Raw genomic sequence first — 8,546 nt, 5'->3', positions numbered from 1 at the left:
TAGACATTTGGGTTGAGGCACCCCACTGGGGCTTCACCTGCCTTTGTGTGCACGAATAAGGGAGAAGGTGCAAGGAACTATCCTGACCTCTGCACTGCCCCGGAACTCAGAAGTGGCAGAGAGTCAGTGCTATTGTGGGTACTAGCCTGTCCCCAGGGGGTGGGGGTCATTCTCTAAGCACCCTCTACGTTCTGCAGCCGATGACAGACACAAAAATGTACAATTCTAATTTAAAAAAAATAAATAAATCAGCATAGTCTTCTGCCAAACACAGAGTCCTGAGTTACCCATGGGGATGTGACCTGAAGCTTACATAATTAGAATGCATTTGTTAGGCCTGCGTTTAAAATGAGTGATTAGCATGTGACAGCCCCATTCTGGGAACCATCAGGCTCCTCTGTCTTTTTTATACAGTCCCATCTCAGACAAGCAGCAACACTGAGGGAGCTTTTACCTAGCCGTGGGTAAGTTTAAAATGTCCTGGGCTTGGGGTCTAGAATTGTTTTAATAATGGCATTTTTCATCCCAGGGGCATGTATTTATTAGCTGTTGGATTTGCAACACCTAAGCAGGTATTTAAGATATTTTCTAAAAGCAAAAATCATTCCTCGGTTGTTTGATGCACTGCAATTATTTCTGGCTAATTTCTTTTCTTTCTGGTGCCTTTTCCCAGATTGCCAAACAAACTTCAAGGATATATTTGTATCTAAATAGATAAGGGTAAAGAGACCTAATAACCCATACCATTTAGCAGTGAAATTGAGATCTGAATTGGAAGGCATGCTCATTTGAAATATATATATGTAGACAAAATTAGAACTAGTCAGACTCTAGGGTTAATATGATGAAGGAAATCATTTGTTTTTTACCCTCCGAGGAAATGAATTCTCTTTGTGGACACTGGATGACTAATAAAACAATCAATTGTGAAATGGGAACTATGCAAATAAGGTTGTGAATAGACTCTGACAACACATTTGGGAACTAGTTTTGTTAAAGAAGGCAACACACTGAAAATATTTTGTGGAGCTAAGGAAAATGAGATTACCATGAATGTTTAACAACTCAAGCAACAAAAACAGATAACTAGCTTTCCTTTGTATTTAGTGCACTGACCGCATGATTTCAGAAACTGAATGCAGCCAAAAGCCAAATGAATAGTAGCCATACAGTCGATATAGTAACTGAATCTTTAAAAGTATCATTAACTTATTGATGCTCATGCTTCGTCGTCTTTTTTGAAAGAATGGATCATTTCCCCAAGCTGTGCCCTTTGATCTCCCTACTGCATATTGGTAGAAATGCAAGTACATGATTGCTGCAGTTAATAAAGGGAGTGGGGGATTATGCCCCCCATCCCTCCCCCGGCTCCAGATCCACACACAGAGGGAGTATTCCATGCACAGATCTCCTCCTTTCAGTGCCATCTCTGCTATATCACTTTCTCCCTCCGTGGACAGTCCAGGGAATCCACAAGAGCATGGGGCGAGTTGGGATCACAGGAAAATGCCCATCCTTCCCTCTGTTTCAATGCCCCACATTCAACCTGCTGAGAAGTTGATGCAGATGAGGGTTCCTTTAACTTTTGCACAAAGACTCCTGTGTCGTACGGCAGAGGGGGAACTCCAGGGGCCATCACTAGTGGAGGAGGCTGTGGTAGTGCAGCTCCATTGTAAGCTGGTAGCTGAAGGGGTCGGAAGCCATGGCTGCCAGAGCTGGGGCAAAGACACAGACAATGCTATGCATGCCTTTGATCCCTGGGATTGCTGCAGATTTGGGGGGGATGTGTTGATTTGAAGGGAAGAACCCCATTCTTTCCCCAGGGAGGAGGGAAAATGCCACTCCTCTCTGCAATGGAATGATGTGGAAAAATCCAGTGGAACCTTTCGATTTTAGCTTTCTCTGGGACCTTCCTGTGTGGTCTCTGCAGGAGGCGAGCATCCCTTAGTGACAGCTGCAGCCAAACGGCTGCAAAGCACCCAGCAGAAAAAGCTTTTCTAGCCCCATTTCTTGCTCTCCCCAAACTGTCACTTAGCTGTATAAGGTTGGCCAGGGTAGTTCCATGCGTTACCCTGGGCTGAGATGTTCTAGATAGGTCCCATCACTGCACTCTGAGCAGCACCTGGTGAGTGGGGCAAAATAGGAACAAGCTAAGTCTTTCTGCCTTCCTTGTCAGTTTGTAAGGGAAGCAGCTTGCTCAGCTTACTGTGTGAAAGAGAGAAAGCACGATAATCTCTAGGAGGAAACTAAGCTGCAGAAAGGAGTGCTGCATTTTGCTGTGAAACTGAGCCATTCCATGATCATCACCATCTCCTCTGGTAGTGAGTCCCATTGTCCAGGTCCAGCTGCTGAGAACATTTTGAGCCCCATGCTGGATTCAGGAGCCTTCTCCTATCGGTTGGCAGTTTCATTATTCCAGTAGCTCGCAGCTGAGGTGAGAGGCTGTGGTCTTGCAAGAGAGGTTCTCTCAGGCAGTCAGGGCCAAGGGCCAATCCCATGGAAGGCTTTGGTTATGTACAGAGAAGTTGCACTGTGCTCATTATATACCAGAGAGCCAGTTATCCGGGAGAGGGGTGATGCGCTGGGATGTTCCTGCCTGCCTGTGTTGCTAGGCAGACGGGCTGCTGCATTTTGCACCAGTTAGAGCTTTTCCTAGACCTGATGAGTTACAATAGTCCAACCTGGAGGCTGGATCACTGTGAATCACTGTCGCCAGGTCTGCATCTGGTAGAATGAGGTTCAATCTTCTGGCCAGTTGGAGATGGAATTGGATATTTTGTTTCTAGGGCAAGGCAATCTCCCGGTCAGGAGGCTCCAGCTGTGAGTTGTTCCCTCTGTTGCTGGTCCTGCAGCCAGACAGAGCTGGCCTATTGCTTGCAGAGCATGCATGGGAAGCCAGATCCCCAAGTGACCTCTTCCCTTGCTTGTATCCCATGGTCCGGGGAGCTATTTTAGGGTCTCAACGTCTTTCTGCTCCTCTGTAAAATATCTTTCGGACTATGTTGCATGATCACCGCAGGTTCTCCAAGGAAGATTTACCAATGTCCCATTTGCCATTGCAGAGCCTTATGTTATCTGTGGCATGATGGGCCTCAATCCTGTGCCGGCAGCCCCCTGCACTCTGAATTCTGCACCCGTGCTGGATGGTGATCCAATCTGTGGCTGCGTTAGATGCACAGGAAACAATCACCAAATGAGATTATTAAACAGTCAAATAGAGCAGTGCTTTTAATATTTAACTTTGGTAGGGGTGTCGTTCCTCAACGTCTGGAAGCCCTCACTGCAGTATTTAGGGTCAGTGTGTTGTGTGCTCTTTTCCTGACTGCTGGGAGAGGCCCCCATCTTCCTACCTACAGTCTGTTGGGAAGAAGAGACATACTGGTGATCCATGTCTACCAGTCTTCCTTCTCTAAAGGGCGTGTGACAGACAAGCTTTCTTGGGGAGGGGGAGAAGGATGTCAGAAAGACTGTGCGGGACAGTCTTCAGTAGCCTCAGCTTCCTAGTCTGCAGGGGCGAGTGAAGTGGTCAGATCCTATCTAGCTCCTTCTCATCACACAGGGAGCAAACTCATATTCCCTACCCCCAGATCGGGGTAGCCTTTCTAGCCAGTCTGGGGTCTTGGCTACCTATGAAAATTGACCAGCATAGCTATTCCAGAATAACTATTCCACTAGAGTTAGTCCGGAAGAGAATGTCCATGTGGGGGAGTTATTCCAGAACAGCTAAATTACACCAGAATATCTATAGTGGAATCATTAGTCCAGAATAGCTTTGCTGGTCAATTTCCCCATGTAGACAAGACCCAAGAAAGGCTGAGGGATGGGGGAAGAAGTGTAACTAGTTTCCCCAAAAGTGAAGGTGAGATCTGCAGCCCTGCTGCCATCTGAACACTTGGCTGGATAAAGAAAGGGACAAGAGTGTATAAAAATAGGGATTGGGGATTTGTTTCATTCCTTAAAAAGCAGAACAAAAACAACAAAAAGGTTTGTGCCCCTTACCATTGTCACCCACCTCTCTGTACCAATGTCAAGCTTCCAGAGGCAGTGACCTGTCCTAGTCAATCTTTGTAAACCCCCTAGAGCAGTGGTTCTCAACGCATGGCCTGTGGGCTGCTCGCAGCCCCGTCAGCACACGGCTGTAGCTCATGTGACATCCTCTGGGTCATACAGATAGTATATTTAGTGCTTGGATGCAGCCCACATAAACACAGAGAGAGCTTACATAGGAGCCCACAATAGTAAATAGGTTGAGCACCACTGTACTGGGCAACGTTGCCACACAAATGCTCGACTCTTGCAATTTTACCATGAGTCTGGGGATAGCTGGTGTATTCGTCAGATGATTTCATGAGCAATTCAGCTTTCGTTACAAAACCCCCAAACTGCTGCTAGCCCTCACTGTTGCAGAACAAAGCTTGAAAACAAGACACCAAGGGCACCCCTGGGGCTCAAAACACAGACTGCAAAGAGAAAGAACCTCCCCTTTATTGTTTTAAATCTCATGATTTTCGAATGCTTGAGGTTGGCAAGCGTCACACCCAGACTGGATGGCTGCATTGCCATCTGTATGGGGCTATCCCTGAAGATCACGCTGGAATTTTAGCAAAGGCAGAATGTGGCTGCTCAGCTAATGCCTGATCCTACAACCCTTATGCGTGGCAAGTCACCCTGATGTGGGTGTTCTCATGTAAGTGCTTTTCACCATAAGGCAAACTGGGTCTTCACGTAGTGCTTCTGGCGCTAAGTCTGCCTGTCTTCCAAAGCAGACTCTGGCCTGCAGTTTGTTTTCGGATGTCATTCAGGGTGTTGGTGGTGATGTAAAAAAGCCTAAACTGTGGGTTCTGGATACAGTGCACCTCTCTTCTTGGAATGCTGGAGGTAACAGCTTCATTTTTAAAATGATGCAGCACTGGTGGCAGAAGCAATGCACGGCGGGTTGCACGCCCCCCCCCCCCAGATTTAACTGCTTGGCTTGTACAGAGTATGCTCACACAGAATGAGCATGCTCAGTTACATCTGTTGAAGCCATTCCCCTTACTTGTGCCCCCATTCCTCCCCCCAGTCAGCAGGTACCGGTTGTTCGGCTGGTGGTAGAGCATCGTCACTGGAGAATTCTCTCCAACAGAACCAGAGCACACCAAGCCCATCCAGCTGCTCCTCCGGGTGTTTATGGAAGGAGTGGTGGGTTGGGTGGGGCAGGGTGAGGAGGAGTTTGAGCTTTGGTGAGTGATTAGCAGGCTACAGTTGAATGAGTGTGTATAGTTCATTAGTTAGTATGTTCACCAAGAGCAAGGATATGAAATGCCTGCTGGCCAGACTGAGCCTAGAGAGGGATTTGCCTGACACATTGAGATTGCATGGTGTGAACTTTCATTTTAAAAGAAAAAAATGTTTCTAGCATTAATAGGTGCAAAACACCTTCCTGCTGTGAGCTAGCAAATGAGGTGAACCTTCAAAGCCACGACTGCGGAGACCTACCAACAGTTTAGTAAAGCATCCTCCTGACTAGAATGCTAGAGTTGCACCTACAGTTCTTGGGTGTATGCATGCCCTACCAGTTGGAGACAGGATCTAAACCAGCAGCCTCCATATGAAGGATCCCATTTCCTATTACGACTTCCCTAAGCCACCCAGTTCCCTTTTTTCAAAATCTTTTCCATGCTGTAGGAAGAAGGTGGAAGATATTCAGCCAAATCAAATGTATTGGGTCTGAAAATAAAACAGGTACACATACTGTTGCTCCAGAAATTAGAAAGGGATAATAGCTCCTAAAACTAAGACAATAAATAGGACCAGAAAATGAGGGTCAAATGTTGCTGTTTTAAGTCAGTCCTAACTCACAGAAGAGTGGGAGTCTTGCCTGAATTAGTACTGAAGAAGGACTGATGGATTTTTGTCCTGTGTATTTTAACAATTCAGGAGAAATAGGGACAGACCGACAATGTTCTATGTTCGTTGAGTCCAGGAGTAATCCCTGAATGCTGGAAAGCATCCAACATAAAGCAATTAGTTAATGAAGAACCTAGGGATACATCAGGAAATTACAAACTGCAGTTATGGGTCAAATGAAAGACAGCTGCACTGCTAGAACGGGGAGGATTCTCCAGCCCTATTTAGACACTGTTAACCTATATTGCAGGGGACTCTGAAGGAGGCTTGTAGGGTGGTGCAGAAGGGTGGATGGGTTCCTGGCAGTGTGTTCTCTCTGCCACCTTGCTGCAATCCCATTCCTGCCTGTGCTTTCACCATGCCCATGATCCTTCCACAGTTGTGCAAGGCCAGTGTTATACAGGAGATCAGACTAGATGATCACCATGGTCCCTGCTGGTCTTGGTATCTATGACTCTAAGCTTCTTGCTCCATTCTTTGCCCCAATGTAACCATCTAGGTGTTAGATATAATTTTCTCCACAATGAAAAATTGTTAAAATAAAGTTAAAGTTGCTTATAGACAACATGTGTGCACCCAAATCAGTACAAGCAAGGAACTATCTGGAGTAGGGATGTAAAAATTAAATTAATGAGCAATCCCTTTAAACATTCTAATTATAGCACATTTAAATGGTTAAACCCTGAACTCCTTCCACTGTGATGTTCGTGGGGGGGAGAGAAGCTAAGCAGAATCCTAAGGGTTTGCTCTTTGGAAAGGAGATCCAAAGCCATGCAGGTTAGCCTGTTAGGAGTTTGCTGATTTACTGCAATGACCTGCTCCCTTTGTCAGTTTAAATAATAACACACATTGCATTTCAGCTTTATAAATATTTTTTGTTGTTTGAAAGCTAAAAGGAAATGGTTAAAAATGGGTAAAGATGCATAAAAAAAATTCTTGCATTGCATACCAGCTTTATAAATAGTTTTAAGTGTTTAAAAGTGAAAATAAAATGGTTAAGAAGAGTTAAAAATGCTGTTAGGGTGGAAGCAGAACAAGTGGGTCACACAGAGCCTTGTGTCTTCCCTGGTCTGGGGGAGCACACCCACAGGCAGCACGGTCTGGGCAGCAGATGGGAGAGTTAATGACAGGGCTCATTTAAATAGTGAATGAGTTAATGACTGGGGGTGTTAATGATTTGTGTGTTAATGACTGAGTTACTCAGCTAATGAATGAATAACTCCTCCCCCCAGCACAGGATCTGAGTCATAGCAGCTGGGTGGCCTGGGCTCTCTGGGACTAGCCAGCCCAGTATTCCCCACCCCCACCCCCACCCCCACCCCAGCACACGATCTCGGAGCTGCAGCAGCTGGGCAGCTCGTTGTTTAAACGTTTGATTAATTCGCTAAACGGTGAGACTGCTGCTCACTGTTTAAACATTTACCCTGTTACATCCCTAGTCCAGGGGAGGGGGTCCTTCTTTGACATACCTCACCCCTATGTATCGCATTCACATTCTTATTGACAGATTCTACCCCTCTATAAATCCGTCCCACGCACCTGCAACATACCCATGAACACAACAAATACACTACATTCCCTTCCCCAGTCTCACAGTTAAGCGAAGGCATGTATGTATGTGGCAGTGTAGACACTTGCTTCAGTGATGGAAGGGTTTTTTCCATCACTGTAGTAAATCCACCTCCTCGAGAGATAGTATCTAGGTCGACAGAATTCTTCCATTGATCTACCGATGTCCACACCAGAGCTTAAGTCTGTTTAATGACATTTCTCAGGGGGTGTGAATTTTTTACACTCTTGAGAGACAGAGCTAGGTTGACCTAACTTTTAGGAATAGACCAAGCCCTAGTTTTTCCATTTGTATGCTTTAGCCAACTGTTGTGAACTCATATGTATAAACTGGAAACTCTTTCGAACAGAAACTCTTACTATTATTATGATACATGGACAGCGCCTAACACAGAAGGCTCCTAATCCCTGATCAGGACCTCTCTAAGTGCTACCATATTAGAAATTCTAATGAACTGTTCCACTGATTGGTGTTAATAACTCTGCACAGCTCATATCCCTTATCAAGCAAGGCCACCTAGCTCGACTCAAGAAGGCAGGCAACTTGTCTCAATATTCTACACAGGGTGGTTAATGATCAGAGAGGCTGCATAAGATTGCTTCTTGCAGACCTGGGACTCAGTCCTAATTATCCCCTGTGGCAGACCCAACTCTCTCTGACTGAAATGACCATTCTAAATCTGTACGCTTGGCTGTATAACACACTGGCACAGGATAATTGCTTATCTGCTGCCAGCTAATGGGATTGTGCCTTTAGATCATGCGGTAGAGATCTCAGCTGTGACACTAAAGGTTTAAACTTCTGTTGATGAGCCAGGCATGGGATGAGTACAGAAGTGGTGCCTGAACAGAGACTTACTAGACCTCACAGGGGAAGTAGGTAACATGCTGGCAGGGTGTTAATTGATAGCCTACAGCTGCTACCAGCTAATGGAATTATTTCTTCAGCATAGGTAGAAGAGATTAGTGCTTTGACCTAGAAGGTCCTGCTCATGAGCAGCATGGACAGGAAGCATATGCAAATTGAACTAGTCCTCCATACTCACCATCACCAAGTGTTTTGTTGCCCTGTCACGGGGTGCACTCAC

At 45.8% G+C, this 8,546-nt stretch overlaps 1 protein-coding gene across 1 annotated transcript in view; it reads left to right on the top strand.

Annotated features, from left to right (window-relative positions):
* Window positions 1–387: 387 nt before the first annotated feature.
* Window positions 388–8,546, top strand: part of ARHGEF33 (Rho guanine nucleotide exchange factor 33) — a 52,054-nt gene continuing 43,895 nt past the window's right edge. The window contains exon 1 of the mRNA XM_067532850.1: window positions 388–464. The gene's annotated coding sequence lies outside the window, so the exon portion shown is untranslated. The remainder of the gene's footprint in view (window positions 465–8,546) is intronic.

Source organism: Emydura macquarii, unplaced genomic scaffold, assembly GCF_026122565.2.
Source record: "Emydura macquarii macquarii isolate MOO-44397 ecotype Brisbane River unplaced genomic scaffold, CSIRO-AGI_Emac_v2 contig_3305, whole genome shotgun sequence".
NCBI classification, from domain to species: Eukaryota; Metazoa; Chordata; order Testudines; family Chelidae; genus Emydura; species Emydura macquarii.
The sequence above is the reverse complement of the archived record's forward strand: the minus strand, read 5'-3'. Positions and strand labels throughout refer to the sequence as shown.